The 18,258-nt window shown below is 34.3% G+C and overlaps 1 protein-coding gene across 17 annotated transcripts in view; it reads left to right on the top strand.

Moving 5' to 3' along the window:
* Positions 1-18,258, top strand: part of LOC144300414 (zinc finger protein 385C-like) — a 453,807-nt gene that overhangs the window by 45,603 nt on the left and 389,946 nt on the right. The gene's annotated exons all lie outside the window — the stretch shown is intronic.

The following is an 18,258-nucleotide window of genomic DNA, read 5'->3' as shown; positions in this document are numbered from 1 at the left end:
TCATGATGTATCTCATCTCTCCAAGAATTGTCAGTAGTCATTCTTCATACTCTTACATGGAGGCTGAGGATGATGTGAAGTCAGTATTATAAAGGACATATGCACGGCAGAGTTTGTCAGTTTGAAGATGCATAAAACAATGAAATAAGAGATAAAAAAAAGTGAAGAACAATGTGGGCAGATGGCACATAATCAAGAGTCTTATTGATGCAGCATCTCTTTCTCCAATAAAAGAAGATTCTGTAGAGAGGATTTTGTTAAACTTTTGAGTTAGACATGTTTTAAGCCTTTTTATACAATAATGTAGCAAGAACTTTTTAATATACATTCTTGATTGGTTGGTTGGTTGAATGATAATACATTCTTAGACAAAGTAATCAGATTACATTGTTAGCAGTTTTCAAGACAAGGAGGCAGGGTTGAATTCGCAAGGGCTAGCTCTGTGTAAATGGTCAATCTGTTTCCATGGTTACAGACTGGCTGAGTAAACTATAAATTTGTAGGTGTTGGTTTGTGCCCTCTTATCTTAAAGAATCTGAAGAAGATTGTTTCTATAAATATGGTTTCCATCTCTGGGCTAAATATGGGTTTGAGGATAAAATTAGGAAAGAAACAGCTTTTAAGCTATATAAATAGTTATAAAGATACCTTCCCTGCATCGTCTACTATATTTTCAATATTAAACATGACCATATTTGTAGTTTCTACTATTCTAATTATAAGGAAATACACTTTATCACATCTTTTCTGAAGGCGTCCGTTTTTATGATTTTCTTGGCCACAGGTGCTGATGTAATTCTCAGTAATGCAGAAGGCTGTCTTTTTAAATATAATTTATCACCTTCTTTTCAGGACTATTACAGCAACCAATTTTAGCAGACACAAAGAGGATTTTAAAATACGATACAGGAGAGATATTTTCAAATTAAAATAAGGTTTAGGAACTTCCAAGAAACATAAATGAACATATTTGGGTCTTATTTAAAAGAATGGGGAGTTTTCATTTCTTATTTAAGAAATTACATGACTGTTTTTTAAATTTTTATTTTATTATTTTTACACTCTTTCCTATAAAATAATATTTATAATTTTATTTCTTTTAATTAAAAATAGCAACCTTCCCTTATTTTTTCTTAATTTTGAAATCATTGAACTGTGCTTTTCTTTCTGTTTGCTTTGCTTCTATTCAGTGTTACACTGCGATTTTTCTTTCTTCCCCACCTCCCTTACCCCCCAGCTGAGTTGAATTGATTGCAGAGTTCCCATTGATTTCAAAGGGAATTCTATATACCCCCCAAAACCTCCCTGGCTGTGTGTATGTGCACATAGCCAAGTGATAAAGTGCCTCAGAATTACTTACAGCATGTGCAAGATGAAGATTAGTATAATAATTTCATCATTATCATGATTACTGCTATTTAATATTTGTATAACACCTTACTCTGAGAAGCTTGGGAAACTATGAATTTTAAATTATCCAATGAGCTCAAATCTTAACTACACCTCTATGTGCTGGGTAAGGCACAAAATTAATAATGGATTTGAGTGACATCTATTGCTAGGGAAATCTATTTCCATTGCTCTTTAGGCTCCTGTTATTGGAAAATGGCATGTATATTTGCCTAGAAAGTTGGATTGCTATCTCATTATTTTAATACTGGGGGTCCATTTGCTATTTATTTTGAAATAACTCCAAGTGACAGCTTATTCAAAAGTAAAGAAGAAATACACTGATATATATATATAATATATATGATAATATATATATATCATATATAATATATATAATGACAATTTTAGTTCATATTTAGCATTAGTCATTAACAATCTAACTTAAACTTTGATGAAAAGGAAACAATTTTTTTTTTTTTTTTTTAGGAAAAAAATTTTTATTGCTTTTTATCTTGTACAGACAATGCTAGTTTTACACTCCGTGCCTCAACTTAGATATATCTGATAAATTTTCCTAGCCCTTTAAGGTAAATAAAACTGGATTCAGTATTCTGTCTTTGGGCCTGTTTTACATATGAAAGTGAATTTCACATTATTATAATAAGTTATTTCACACTATTCTCTTAAAATTATAACAGAATGCAAACATCTTACATTTCATGAATCTAATGGAGTAATTAAAATATTAATTTTTCTCAGTAATACTTTACCAAAAAGCTTTCATTTCCTAGACTTTTGAAGTATAATTTTAGCTCTACTGGATTTAGATGCAGATTTTAGATATTTTTTTCCTTATATACTCCTTATATACTACTGAGTTTTGCTAAGACTCTTATCTTTCTATACCTCTTTTCCATTAAGTGGTAATAATCTGAGAACTTGAAAATGTTCAGAATTGGTTAATTTATATCTAGGAACATTGAAATAATATACATAAATATATTGCATAATTGTAGTATGACCAAGTTAAGAATACAATTTTGCAAGTGATTGGGGAATAGGAGGGAGAGGTGCGGATGGGGATATGTGGAGTAACATTATGAATTGCTTAGTTTAATAATCATAAAATTCTAAATGTGTGCTACTTAACTGTTTCACAAAAAAGGAAGTTGAAACTGAAGAAAGCTAAGTAATTTGAGCGAGGTCATAACAGCTGGTCTGTAGTTGACGAAGTCTGATTCAAATCCTGTGCCTCAAAACCTATGGTCTCCTTGTCAAGTAGGCCAATAACGGGATAAATTTTGACACAAAGGAACATATCTTGAGGGCTCCTCAATAACCTCAGCATGTGAACACTAAGACAATGTGTAATTTGTTCACAGGACTACTATTTTATGACTTGCAGTCACTCCTCTCTTTGGCTTATCAAATATTTCACCTCTATATCCTCTCTCATGGTGGGTTTTATTTCTAAACCATTTTATGTTTATGTAAACAAATTAGGTTTGCAGGGATTTCCATTATGAACAAATAAATACAATTCCAAAAACTCTGACTACTAATACAACCTCATTTTGTGGTAGTTTGTGGCTTATTTTACTTTCCTGTCTGCCATGCATGGTATTGGTCTTTAATAAATGCTTTGGACCTCAAACTCCATCTCATATCTGCCTCAGAAAAAACCCACCTAAGACAGCTACCTTGACATTCCCTGTTGTACTTGTTTGTTAATGGCTCATTGTGTTGGTACACTGAGCAATGTACAGTTCAGTGCAATGTGAAAGAGGAAAAAAACATAATTAGAAATTTTCTTTGGTCTTTCTTTCCATTTTGGGCTGCCATTTCCCAATAAAGGGAACATAAATAAAATTTTCTTTCTTTTTTTTATAAACAAAAATTTCTTAAAAGTTGACTGTTAGTTTCTTAGATCCAACAGTTTCCTTGTTGATTTTGTTACTTCATTAGAGTTGAGTTTAGGAGAGAGAGCCAATGATCTGCATTAATTCACCATCTTGTCCAGAAACTATTTGTGGGATATTAAAAAGTGAGTGCTACATATCTTTCAATGGTTATTAGATACCAGTAGGCCATCATATATTTTGTCCTTCGATTATAAAAATACTAAGGACTTTGTAGATCATTATATTGAAATAAATTAAAAAAATTTTTTTAGATTGTGAGATTTGAATTGAATGAAATTTCTGCACTCTTTATCCCCACCAGACCAGTAGTCTTCATGGTTATTTGTTTAAAGAAGCAGGTTTGGTAGAGAGTCTGTTTTCTAGCAGTTAAAATTTAATTTGAACCAAACTCATTTGAGGTTGACATTTTATGTTTTCTTGTCATTCTTATCAATGAAATTTTACTAGCTGACTGTGATACCAGATTCATAATAGTAAGACTGCAAAATAGATACTTCAAAATATTGAAGGTATTCTCTTTAAAAATATACTTTTTAGTAAAGCTCTAAGTGTGTCATAAACCTCAGTCTACCACTCTGGATTTTCAGTGTCAAATATGCAATAACTTGATTAAGGTCTTTGAGTAAAGTAAACCCAGATAAAACTTTGTTAGCAGTCCCTAAGGTGTAGCAGTAAGGAAACAATAAAAACCTTGTCCCATAGACATTAATGTGAGTACATATCATAGTGCCAGCTCCTGGGAACGGGGCTGAGAGATAACACCAGGTGTTCCATTTAAATGAGATGGGCCTGCCAGTTAACTATTATTAGGACTCATTCAAATGCACTGAACTAAGTCTCTGTCTTGCTGATTATTCTAATTAAGCAGGCATGCCGTTTAGTAGGGTAATGAATAAGTGGAACTCTCTTATTTGGGGCACTCAATTTCTTGGTCCATTCTGCTCAGCGAATTGTAGGGTAGGAGTTTATTTTTTCTTCCCTCACTATACCAGTTTTCCCAGTATGGATTCTTGGGTCTTAATAATTACTTAAATGAGAGTGATTTCTTTATTCTTGTGGTGCCAATTTCAGTTTGACCACCAAGGATATGTAGTTGAACAGTTCTAAACAAGGACCCATTCTTTAAAAAAAAATTTTTTTTAAAAAATTTATTCATGAGAGAGAGGCAGAGATACAGGCAAAGGGAGAAGCAGGCTCCATGCAGGGAGCCCGATGTGGGCCTTGACCCCGGGTCTCCAGTATCACACTCTGGGCTGAAGGCGGCACTAAACTGTTGAGCCACCCAGGCTGCCCCACAAGGACCCATTCTTAAAGCTTCTTGGTACCAGTTGGTAAGGCAATATCTGGGAACTTATTTCACATTTCACATTCATATTCCTCTATAGAAAATGTTAGTTATGGTTACATCTAGGTGATAGGATTATAGATCATTTTTATTTTCCTATGTGAATTTTTATATTTAAAACATTTAGCCGTTTTCTAATAAGGAAAAAATAGATACGATTTTTAAAAATTGATCCTTTTTATTTGGCACATTTAAATAAGAGCAGTGAAAATGAGTGTTTTAGAAATCAAGAACTGATAGTATAATTACTTAAAGAAATAGCACGGAATCCAAAGCAGAATAACTAGATTTCCTTCTTCCGTGAAATGTTTAGCTATCGTTAGTACTGCCTTTTTGTTTTCTTTCACATTTCTTTCAGCAGAAGTGCCTGTTATCCATCTGTTTCTCTTACAATAAACATAGATAATAGACACAGAAAAATCTCACAGTTAAAAGAAACCTTAAATTTCAGCAGTTCTCACAGCTTTATTTTACAAATGATGGTACTTGAGTTCCAAGAGTTTATGTTGAAGTGGCAGGGTTCTCTCCTGATTTGTAGGCAAGGTTGACTTGACCATAGACCGTTTTATTGCTTAATTTTTGGAAATGAGGAACTCTGGACAAAGCAGTACTATTTTTGTAATATGACATTCCTGCTTTGACAGTGTTAATGTGTGACCTCTCAATTCATTTATTGGTTAGAAAACCTTAGGTCTGTTATTACCTCTTCCAGAAGTCACAGGCTTGACCCAGGTTGAATACTTGAGAATACTTCTCTAACCAGGGCTTAAAATCAGATGACTTTTTCCCTCTCATTCATACCTATGATAAAGAGTCTGTCCCCTTTATTTTATCATCTTCAGTGAAATTATCTTTTTTTCCCCTGCCAGCCCAATAAGAAAAATAATATGACATTGAAGTATGAAATATGAGTCTGAAGATTTAGAAGTAATAGAGGAATGAGTGAGAAGAATTGCTTGTCATTTATCCTGGGTTCTGTGCAGCTGCGAAGACCCAGTCCAACAGATGCAGCTGTTTAGGCCTGCTTTGCTTTGTAATTTTTCCAGCAGCATTTCCCTTAAAAAGTGTCATCGACTATTATGATCATTTATCTTATGTAAAAATAGAGTGCTATTTAATTTGAATAAAGTTACTCTTCTTAACTGTCTTCTCACAATAGCAAAATGAAATAAAGGGAACTTTTGAGTTCTTGTAACTATAGTCTTGGCTGCAGTTCTACTAGATGCACTGTTTTCTCATGTGGTTTGACCGTCCCAGCCATTGTAGACAGATTTTACCAACCTTCATTTGTATTAATCCGTTCGAATTCACCTGGTGTGAAAAGGCAGGATAGCTCTGTGGATTTTTTGTTTGTTTTAGCTTGTTTGTTTGTTTGTCAGAAGATAAGTCCTCAGTTTATCTGTTTGAAAGGAGAAAAGGAAGTGAATCATTAACATCTCTAAGCCAGTAGCTCCCTAATTTTTTTCCTTCCCAGGCTCACTGGGAAGCAGTGCAAGGTGATGGCCAGCAACCTCTTTAATTCTTAGCCTGTAGAGATAATAGTGCTCAAAAAACTGACTTGGAAATGTGTGTTTATTTTCAGTGAGGTTGGTTTGAGCTTGGAAGTTCTTAATAATATCTTCTTTACTGAGATCTTGAGCCAGTTGAGTGATGAGATGAAAAGGTTAGTGCATGGAGGCCAGAATATTCACCTTTGTTTTTATGAAATTATGTCTTTATGAGCAATACTGAACCTGAGACGTAGCAGCCTTAGCTATTATACAACAGGGCTGGACCAGGAGGCCTCTCTCTTAGCAAGTCTGGGAGGAGTCTTCTCTAAAATCAGTGGCATGGGGGAGCAGATTGGGATATGCGTTTCCCTAAAAGCACCTCACTTTGAAGACCAGAAGCAATCTCTGTTTTCATGTGCAGTTCTCCTTCCAAACTCATAATATGGTGAAAAGTGAAAGAGGGAGTAGGGATAGGCCAGGGTGTTAGAGCTAGTGAAATTCTTCCCCATGGAGAGAAATATTAAAAATAGGGCATTTCCCACATCACCATGCATATTGTTATTTTCTCCATTAGGATATTTCATCTTAAAAGAAATACTTTATTATTTTATGTAACAATATATCATGACCTTTAATTTCAGATAATATTTATCCTCCCTTATTTATTTTATTTTATTTTATTTTCTAAAAAAAAAAGCATAATTGAAGACATATAGAGGGGATAAAAAACCTCTTCTTTCCCTTGACTGACTGCCAAGTAGAGCAGTTTGTGCCAGTTGGCAACAATATCTTACATGCCATTGTTCCATGCTATAAAGAATTAGGGGATGTTCTGATCATATCCAGAGTTGCAGCAGACGTCTGAATCTGATTTATTTATTTTCTTGGGAACTGCAGATGGTCAAGTCTCCCTTTCATTGCCTTTGGGATCAATCCATTTCCTGAGCTGATGAAACTAACTAGCTTGCTCTTCTTGGTACACCTGTCCCTGTTGCCTGAAAAGACTGCTGATTTTCCATCAACATTTGTTTTAAGGTCTTATGGCAGATGTTTGATTGAACTACCTGTCCAAGGTTAAATTCTTGGGGGGGAAGGGGGGAACCTGGACAGTAGATGTGATTATAATGGATATGCTCATATATATGACAAGGTAAACTTTTCCCATTAACTTTCCCAGATAAGCTTTTTTCTTATTGTTAAATCATAATAAATATCAATTTTTGTAGGTCATAATCCAGTATCTGCAACTTCATGTGGTTCAACCTATTATCTGAATTCATTCAAATTTCTTAATAGGCTGTCTACATGCTCTAGATAACCTTAAATGCTTGTGTGTATATACACACAATGCACATAAATTTACATGTATATGCATAACATTTAAAGTATATATATATATTATATGTTACATGTATGTGTGTATATGTAGCTGTTAAAGTTTTTATGAACATGTAGATCAGCATGTCCTGAATATGTAAAACAAGTGTGCCTTATCACATTAAAAGAAGCTTATAGGTTAAAAGTTAGCTGCAATGTGGAATCTGAAAACAAAGCATGTCCAGTCATGAGGAAGTAAGAGTTTAAAAGGCAAAATAATACCTTAATATTATCATGAAAATAGGCCTGAATTTTCAGTCCCCTTGAAAAAGTCTAGTGGTTCCCAAGTAGTCCTTGGACTATCATTTGAGAACCTTGACTTAATAAAATATGCTAATACAGTAGAGCATAATAGGTGTGTGTGTGTATGTCTGTGTGTTGGTACAGTATTCTATATAGGGTGGTACTTCTTTGAGGAAGTAGACTTTGAACCAATCGGTGGTGATAAAGAGGAACCAGCTATGTGGCCACTTTAGAGAAGAACGTGTCTTCAAAGGGAGCAGCCAAGTCAGGTGCACTGAGCAGAAAGGAGCTGAGGGGTCTTCTTTATTGGCTTATTCGGATAATTTGATAATCTCTTCATAGAAAGATAGCTTTGTCAATTTCAGTCACGTGAAATGACTTCAGTTTTTATTTAATAGAAGGTTTGACAGAACAAGGAATATGATTGTATCACACTGCTAGTTTACTAATTTCCATTCTGTTCCTGCCTGTGGAGTCTAGGGGATATGGATGGTCCCTGTTTCTTTTAATGCTAACTTTGAAGATTTAAATTGCAGGGTAGAGTCATAGCCATTTTTTTCCAACTCAATAAAATATAGTTATTAAGATGTATAGTAATTAAGCAACTAAAATATTTGCTATTTTTTTACTTGTGAACATTGGAAAGATGTAATTTGTTAGAATTAGCTGTGTGTATGTTCATGTCAGATAAATTTCTGGTACAGTTATGGTTAGTTATTTGTCTTTAAGAAATTCTCAGGTAGAACTTGAATTTGTTGTTCAAAAAAGTAGCAGAATTTGCAAGTATATTTTATTCCAGAATATGCCTGAGAAAATATTTCTGGAAGGGTAACTTATTTAATATTCATTATCTACTTAAATTTACTTGTTCAACATCTTTAGAATCCTTTTATAAGAATGTTTATTGGTTACCTTATTTTAAAAAGTCTACGAAAACCGTGTATGGAGGTATACTCTTGGTATCAGATTTGTAAAATTTTAATTAAAAAATCCTCAACCTCTTTTGTCCATCTACCTCATTATGTGGCAACCTGTCCTATTAGGGAAGGGTTCTTAGTTTTCATGTACCTTAATATTATCATTCATGGCAACCATCTTATTTAAGTGCAGCTTTCTGTCCTCACTAGCTATGAAATACAGATAGTCTACAATGCGTCTCACCAAGGGAACTTCTCAGGGAATTGTTAGATCTCAGGCTGTAAGAATTTGATTAACTACTTTCTCTGAAGTCACCAGAGTTACCTTCTCTGCCTAGCCATCTGTGAAAATTGGTAACTAGTATAGGAGAACTGGGCAGGATGTGTGAAACCTATCCAAGTGTTAAAATGCTACCTTTTATGGCATTTTGTTTCTAACATGACCCTTTCTGGTTTTGCTACTTATGATTCATTTTTTTAAAGATTTTATTTATTTGTTAGAGCTAGAAGGAGCAGGGGTAGGGGCAGAAAGAGAGGGAGAAGCAGACTCCTTGCTGCACAGGGAGCCCAGTGTCTGCCTGGATCCCAGGACCTGAGATCAGGACCAGAGCCAAGGGCAGATACCCAACTGACTGAGCCACCCAGGTGCCCTACTTACGATTTATTTCTAAGTATTTTCTGAATCATTTCAAAACCTTAGTATATGAGGTCTGACTCAAATGCCACTTTCTTCAGGGAGTCTTCCTGAATCCTCCTGTGCTTCTCTAACATTGTTTTTTAACAACCAGTTAGTTCCTCTGAAGGATACTTTTTTTTCAAAGCACTACAACAATACCTTTTATTGTCATGCCAGTCACATTGTGCTTTGTGTTAGAGTTATGTGTAGACTGTAAGCTGCTGAGCTGTGGTGCTGGGAGTAATGTAAAATGTACATGTCTTGGATTTAGACATTGCTGGATTCAAATCCATTTTGATGTTAGGAATCTTTTGTAATTTCTTTGACCTTTAGTTTCTTCACTTGTAAAATATGGTAAATATATATTTTGTTTGGTAATTACATGAGATTTTGTCTGTAAAATGTATAAAATATATTGAATGCTCTATAAATGTTTAGTTCGCTTACTTTTCCCTTGTGGCCTGGAGGTCAGGATTAAGGTTTTATTCATCATTAATCTCACAAAGTGCCATGCTTAATCTATTATTTCGGGTTTCTAGAAAAAAATGAAATTCTGCTGCCTCTTTTTAAGCATTGGGAGCATTATTTCCATTTTTATCAATGACCTAATCTGGGAATCATTTGGCTCAAACTATTACATAGTTGGCGAATGAGTAAGTTGTCTAGGGAAAGGAAAGGAGGGGGTGGGTAAGGTCTTGGAGGATAGTTCTCCAGTCCTGAGGGAAAGAAAAGTTATGTCATGTTTGAGAGACTTAGCCAAGTAGAGTTAAGTATGGCTGTAGAGTAGTTAGAGAAGGAGGAAGTAGGAAAATAGACATAACTTGAGCGTAGATGGTCTTTGTAGACATATTAAGGATGTAAGACTTTATCCTCAGAGATGTGAGAAGTACTAAAGTATTTTAAACATCAGGGTAATAATAATCAGATTTATATAATTTAATTATACATTAGTTATATAGTGGAGAAAAGGTGAGTTTGTAAGAGTGACAACATAGAGATCAAATGAAGATGCCATGATACTAGTATCGGAGATATTTTAAGTGTGTGTATGTGTGTATACACGTGCAAATATGTATGTACATAATGTATATAAATATAAGCATAAAATATCTTAACTTGAATGTCAATTTCTTTTCTTTGAGTGATGCTATAATAAGAGGTTGTTTACTTTTATTTATTTTTATATTCTGGTTTTTCCACAATAATTATTATATGTGTGAAAATGAAATATTATAACTTTTTATAATAGATTACACAGGCTTCCATTCATGGAATGAATAAGTCATGGGGATGAAGGGTATGGTCTGAAGGAGTATAGTCAGTGGTTCTATGGTGATAGAAGGTAGCTACACTTGTGGTGAGCCTCGTATAATGTACAGTTGTTGAATCACTGAAAAAAAAGGATTCTTTGTACAATGTTATTTTATATTTCCATTAATACATATACTAAGGTAGTATTGATTTTGACAATTACATAGAATCTTTTTTATTTAATTGTACAATACTTTAACCATTTCCATGTACTTTTTTTTTTGAGAATTTCTGCTCATTTCAACGATTTCCTCTCCTTTTAGTATTTTGAGTGCTCTTTATACTCTCTTGTTTTCCACGTTATTTCTTAAGCTACATTTATTTTTCCTGGCTCAATTTGAATAAAGCTACATTTGTTTATATTGTGAATTTTTATATTGGTTTGATTTTTTTTTTGATAGTGGTTTCTACTTTCTGTCCAAGGATGTAGTAGTCAAATACTCTTCTAACATGCAGTTTACTACGGTTGAATGTCTGTATACTTCCTCCATCTAATTTCAAGTAGTAAGTAAAAATCTGCAAGTACAGCAAACAGTGCTACAAGTGTTATTTCTTGCACTAAGCACCATTTTGTTTGGAGAATACATAGACAGTTCCCAAACAGGACTTGCCACTAGCACATTGGTTTTACTAATTTATATTCCTAGACCCTACCTAGGTGTTTTTAATTTAGTATCTTTGTATGGGACCTGGACATAGATATTCTTCACAACCTTTGCAGATGATACCTGTATGATCCAGTAGATTTATTTACCATGTATGGGCATTGCCCTGCACACTTTAGACACTTTAATTCATTTAATTCTCGCATTCCTACAAGTACTGCTATTACTACCGTTACTTCCTATTTTACGCGAGAACAAACTGAGATACTACTTTTCACACAGCCATAGTGGTGGAGCTTGGCTCTGCACCTGGGCAGGCTGATTCTGGAATGCAGTCTTTTAACCACTGTGAGATCAGCTCCTAGAATGTATCTGTCAAGATGTATTAGGCCACTGAGAGTTTTTTTTCTAAGACTTGGGTAGATTTGATGGTTTTACATGGAAAACATTGGTGAAAATTATTAGAACAGAAGGATAGGTTGACTTGGTGAAATAAAGATCAGAGAAATAAAGATCAGAGAAATAACCACAAACAGCTTTTCAGGGATTTAGAAAGTGAGCTGCTCTGTTTTCTTGCATGTACATACATCTTTGACTTAGGGGCTGTATGGTGAAGAATGTGCAAAGCATTTTCCTATCATTTTTAAGCAGTTTCTGTTTCACAGTGTAAAGTCTGGTGCTGTGGACTGAACTGTGTTCCTTTAGAACTTACATGTTGAAGTCCTAACCCCAGTGTGATGTGATGGTGTTTGAAGGTGAGGCCTTTGGGAGATGATTAGGTTTAGGTGAGCTCACAGGATTAGTGCTCTTTTGAGAAGACAGCAGAAAGCTTACTCTCTCTGTCTCCACCATGTGAGGAAACAGTGGCAGGATTGTCATTTATCATGATCAGGAATAGAGCCCTCATCAAATGCCTACACCTTGAACTTAATACTTGCCAGTTTCCAGAACTGTGAAAACATAAATTTCTGTTGCTTAAGTTACCCAATGCTGCTTAAAACTGTGCATATTATGGCCATTTTCTTGTGTCAGTTTTTATGGTTATTTTTCATAACAGATCAATCTAAACCTCCACTAGCATATACTCTTCACATATTTTTTCTTTTTCGGAAAAAAAGAGAATACTTTGAAATTACTGTTATTTTCCAAAGTTGACTACTTTTTCATTGTAGGCATCCATAATCATACGAAGCCAAAATTTGGGGCCTTGATTTCCATTACTTTTTTGATACATCAGTCTTACATAGCTTGGAGATTTGCTTACCGTATTTTAGATTAAAAAAAGCATATGGCTTTATTTAATGGAATAATTGAGATAAACAGTAAACATATACCTTACTCATGGAAAAAAGCGAGATGGCTGGCAGAAGATAGAATCAGGAAAAGGGTGTTCTGAGTACCTGAGAGATTTCATCTGTGGGTAGGAGTGAAAACCCTTCAGTCCTCAGCACAGTCTAAGAGCTTTTGCCTAATTCTTGGGCTTAAAACATGGGGAGATGGTAGCCTGACTGCTATAGTACAATAGTATATAGGAGACTAATAGTGTTCCCTCTGTTTTTAGAAGCATATTACTTTATAATTTATTTGACTATCTTATGGGCATAATGAACGGGTCTGTATTTCCAACGAAGCATATTAGTATGACTTTATCCCTTTTTTTATATCTGTATTTTCACACAGTTATTCATTTACATCTGTTTTCTTTCTTATTGAATATTTCTTAGAAATAACTGTAAGTTCATTTATTTCCACATCACATTGATCTATTTTAAGATGTAGTATGGAGAAAGCTCTGTAACTAAGTGGTTAAAAGTTCAGTGTCTGTAGTTAGCACAATTTGCTATATAATTTGAAGGGCCTACTAAGTGAAAATTGCTAGGCTCTTTGTTCGAAAATATTTAGGAATATAAATATTTATTTATTTATTCATGAGAGAGGCGGAGACACAGGCTGAGGGAGAAGCAGGCTCCCTGCGGGGAGCTCTAGCCGACTCCATCAGGGACCTCAGGATCATGCCTTGAGCCAAAGGCAGACACCCAACCCCTGAGCCACCCAGGTGAAAATGCTTAGGAATTTAAGGCCAGAGACAATAGAACACTTACCCAAGCATTAGCCCTTTCTGAATGTGGGGCCCTGTGCATAGGTTGCATGCCTGTGAAGCTGGCACTGATGGTTAGAGCTGGTAGATAGGAGGAAGATATTACTGCAGGTAATATGATTGCCCTTTCACAGATGAAAAGTAAGATTTTGAGAGGTTAAGTAATTAGCTAAATAGAAGTTGATTCGGATTTGAATCTAGGTAATCTGAGAACAGAGTGCTCCTAATCATGAACAATACTAAATTCTACAATACTGAATCCTAGAAAAAAATAAAACCAAAGGAGAAAGTGAACCCTAACTTTGGGAGATAAATATTTAGATGGGATTTAAATGCCTGTGAGAATTAAGCATATCAAATAAATGAATAAAACAGATTAGGGATCATTATAGCAGGATTGGTGGGAATTGTGGCAAACTGGAGCTCATTTACAACGTGCAAATCCATTTAAATCCAAAGTGCTTTATGCAAAATTGTGAGCTAAATTTAGCCATGGAGAGGAGGCAGTTCGTGATCCTAAGACCCTTGGTTTAGATACTGTGAGTAATCATATTCATTATCTTTCTTTGTTTTAATCCCACTTTTCCTAAATAACAGCCTTTGAAATGAATGTGTGTGTGTGTGTGTGTGTGTGTGTGTGTGTGTGTGAGGGTTGATTAAAGAGCCTTCTAAAGTGTAGCAATAGCAGTCATATTAAAAAAAAAAAGAAAGAAAGCTTTCCTTCTATTTGTTGAAAAGGAATTTATAGCATCTGCTCCAGTGATAGAGTAAAGCATCCTGGTTTGGTGTATACCAATTGTACAAAGAGCCTTTCTAGTTTTGATGCTTTTGGCTTTTGTCAATTGATTTTTTTAGGGTTAACTAACTAGGTGCTCAAAATTGCCACATATTTTTCTTGTACTTCAAACATATAAAACCTTTCTGGCACCCAGAGCTAGGATCTGAAAATGTTAAGCATTAAGCAAAATGGATTAGTCTTCAGAAGGGGAGCTTCAGACTGTCAGTGCCAGAGGGGTTAATGGAAAACAGTGTGTCATATTTGCCATTTCCCCTATATTATCTTGCCCAGAACACCTGCTTAATGAACTAGACATAAATTATCATACTATAAGCACATTCTTTAATAAAAAGCCTTGTGGAAGCATTCCTTCTTGTTGAAATAATAAACTCAGAAAAAATGATTTTGATGAAGTTTTCTCAGATGCTACATGCAAAAAATGTAAAAAATTGATTGATGACTGGACTGTATTTTTCCATTTTCTGGGAGTAATAAAAATCATTTTATGATTTTAAGTGGCTTATTTCAACTGGAATTTGAATTTTGCTTTGTCAGGGTTGTAGGTGCTTTTGATTAGGTAAATTCTTAAGCCCGTAAATGATCCTTTAAAGGTTTTTTCCTCTCAAATTTCTTTTACTTGTAATAATTCCTTAATTTTCCTTTCTCAGTTTTCCCTTTGATGTAGCAAGATGAGGTACATAGAGGGTAAATATTACTGTAGTTATTTATATCTCAAAGGAAGCATTCTTTAAATAATCGATATACTTAATGATGCTTATATTCATTAAGCACAAATTTTGCTAATTAGGAATATATGGATAAATATTGGTATTAAGTCCACAAGTCATGCTGAAACATGATGCTTTTTTCTTTTAAATGTTTTAATATTCTATTAGAATTTTGGAAAATAGGTAAAGCTAAATGGAATCACCAAACCAAATAGTATGTCTTTTTAAAAATGATTTGTATGTATGAGAAATGAATTGAAATCCACTACACAAATTAATATTTCCCTTCTTCAAGTCTAAAACATTTCTTTCAAAGCATTGTTTATTTTTATTTCATTCATATTGCTCTATCCCTCCTGATCCTACTGCTGCTTATACCCTCCTGTCTGTGGCTAAAAAAATTCTTCATGATTTAAGGGGCATTAAAATCAAGGGGGAAGAGATTCCCAAACACCTTATCCAAATATTTTCTTTCGCTGAGAATGTGCAGCTAATAATCTTCACATGAAATATCAAAAAGATATCAAAAATACTTTTTAAGAACCCACAAAGTGGGGCTCTGGGGTGGCTCAGTCAGTTAAATGTAGGACTCTTGATTTCTGCTCAGGTCATGATCTTGGGGTCCTGAAATACAGCCCTGTATCGTACTCCGTGCTCAGCAGGGAGTCTGCTTGAGATTCTCTCCCCCCCCCCGCCCCCTACTCTCTGTCTCTCCCTTTCTCAAATAAATAAGTCTTTAAAAAAAAAAACCCACAAAGCAATGAACAGTGATAATAGTTCTGCCCCCTTGTTTTGTATTGTATTGCTTCCGGGAATTTCCCTACATCAGAATATTGATTTTAAATGCTTCAGTGCCAGTGGTACCCAGATTTCATAGGCTGGCCTTAAAATATAGGATACTTCTTCATTGACAGTTTGTCATATAATCACCCAATTTACATTTTTAAGTAGTTGGAATTATAATTATAATGAATTAGCAACAATTTTTACTTAGACTCACTTTGTTGCCCTCTAAAATTAAAGTTTATTGGCAGAGGAGATGCTACTTGGTATTTTTAGAATCAGGATGTAAAGGTTTAAGGAAAACTGCCAGAAAATTGAGTATTACTGTTTTCAGATGCAGAGGGCCTGAGATTACATTATGTCATCAGTGTTATAGAGAGAAACACGTACAGAGCTACCCATCAATGATATTTTCAAAATGTCTGTGAGGGGCTTAGGGTCTAGACTAGAACTATTTCTTGTAACTAACTGGGAATAGAAAATACTCTTTAAATTTGATTGAATATTTTTTGAGTCTGTGATGTAAAGTGTTTTTGCATATGAATTCATTCATTTTAGTAAATAAATCATAGGTTTGCTGTGGATTGTTAGAGAGTGGTAGAGACTTGTTATGGTTTGAAAACCTTCCCCAACAGCCAGCTGTCTTGTTACTATTGATAATCAGAGAGTAGAGTTGGGTTTCTGAGTCACATCCCTCAAGCCAGGTGGTCTCCTTGTGTATCAGAGCAAATTATATTTTGTACCCAAATGTTAAACAGAGCAAATTGTGCCTATACCTTGTTTTTGTACACATTTAAAAATATTTCAAGTAGCACATATACAATCCAATTTTAATAAAGAAAAAAAGTAAAAGTGGGGACGCCTGGGTGCCTCAGTGGTGATCGTGGGTCCCAGGATCGAGTGCCGCATCGAGTTCCCAGCAAGGAGCCTGCTTCTCCCACTGCCTGTCTCTGCCTCTCTCTTTAGATCTCTCATGAATAAAGAAATAAAATCTTAAAAAAAAAGAAAAAAGTAAAAGTGGATACTAGATCATTAAAAAGGTCTATAAGGTGAACTTATTAATTGTATAATTTATTAGTTTTGGGGAAATAGGTATGAAGTTCCATAGTTTAGTTGATTATCTGTTGATTCAAAAAGCTATATTCTTACAAAGGATGTGGTTGGGAGGAAGCATGTATGAAGAGAACTCTCAATTAAGCAATTACATAAAATGGGCTTTATATTTGGTATACTGACTTATGGTGAATGTGATCTTGAGAAAATATTTCAAAAAGACAAAGATTTTCTAAGAGGCTAAAGAAAAAGATTTTAATATAAAACTTAAAGTATAGATGACTAAATAATAATTAGTGTATACTTCTATGAACCAATAAGAATTTTCAGGGGCTGGGTTGCAAATATCTCAGGACTGAACTATCAGTGAATATTTAAAATGTTGGGGAAAAATCCTTATTATTGTACTGAGCAAGGGTCATATGCTTATATTATTAAAAATAAGGTGTCATTCTATTTTGGCATTTTAAAAGACAAGCTTCTACTTTTAGTTTGATCTGCTGATCTTTATAAATATCTCTTGTACAGAGACCAGAATTTTTCACCACCAAGAGCTTTGTATCCTTCTAACCTATGTACAGAGATTTTTGGACACCTTCACATTATGGAACATATTGTATAACTTTTAATTAGAAGTTCCAGCTTACAGATTTGAAAAGATTTTACATTTTTTATATTTTTCTTGGGAATTAGTTTGTGTGTCAAGAAATGTATCCCACAGTGAGGATTATGATACATTAATTAACACTTGGTTATGATACTAGAACTTGCCAAAATATCACAGTAGGTGAGAATAAATATAACAAACACAATTCAAACCCTGTCATTTTGTGAATGAGGGGGCTTACATCATGACATGCATTGTAAAATCTAATTAAAAACAAAGATTATTATTACTATTATGATTCTTTCTCAGTCTGTTTTGTTATTCTGCGATTACATCTGTTTTAATTTTTATTTCTTTTTAGTTATGTGCTAGTCAGTGTATTTTTTGGTTATAAATTTAATTTTGTTACTTTACAGTTAATAAAATTAGTTCTTCTAGGCCCTTTAACCATGTACAAGCATTCTGTGGGAAGTCGAATTTTGATGTTAGGATTTACTCATTAGTAAATTCAATTATCTTTAAGCAACTGACTAAATATAAGTAATTTATGTTCTTATTCATCATTATATTTGTTTTGTTTAAAAATCCACGTAGTTCTTGAAACACTACACACAGGAGAGAATGCAAAGGATTCTTTTGTCAAGTCAGGTATACACAAAGCAAAGCTCTTACTCAGGATATGCTTTATTAATAATTATCCAGTAGCAAGAGACACAGGTAAAGCAAGAAGATGTCCAGATCCCCTGGTATGATTCCTCAGCCCTATGTTCTCTCACTGGAAGGCACTCTGAGTCAGATTAACAGATGAAGTATATAGGTAGTTTACTTAGGAAGGAAGAGCATTTTAAGTCAGAAAAGATTTGAATTTTATGATCTGTTGTGGACTGCCCTTTCCAAATCATATGTTGAAGCCAATCCTCAATATAGTTATTA

This window comes from Canis aureus, chromosome 28 (genome assembly GCF_053574225.1).
Source record: "Canis aureus isolate CA01 chromosome 28, VMU_Caureus_v.1.0, whole genome shotgun sequence".
Classification (NCBI taxonomy): domain Eukaryota; kingdom Metazoa; phylum Chordata; class Mammalia; order Carnivora; family Canidae; genus Canis; species Canis aureus.
The sequence above is the reverse complement of the archived record's forward strand: the minus strand, read 5'-3'. Positions and strand labels throughout refer to the sequence as shown.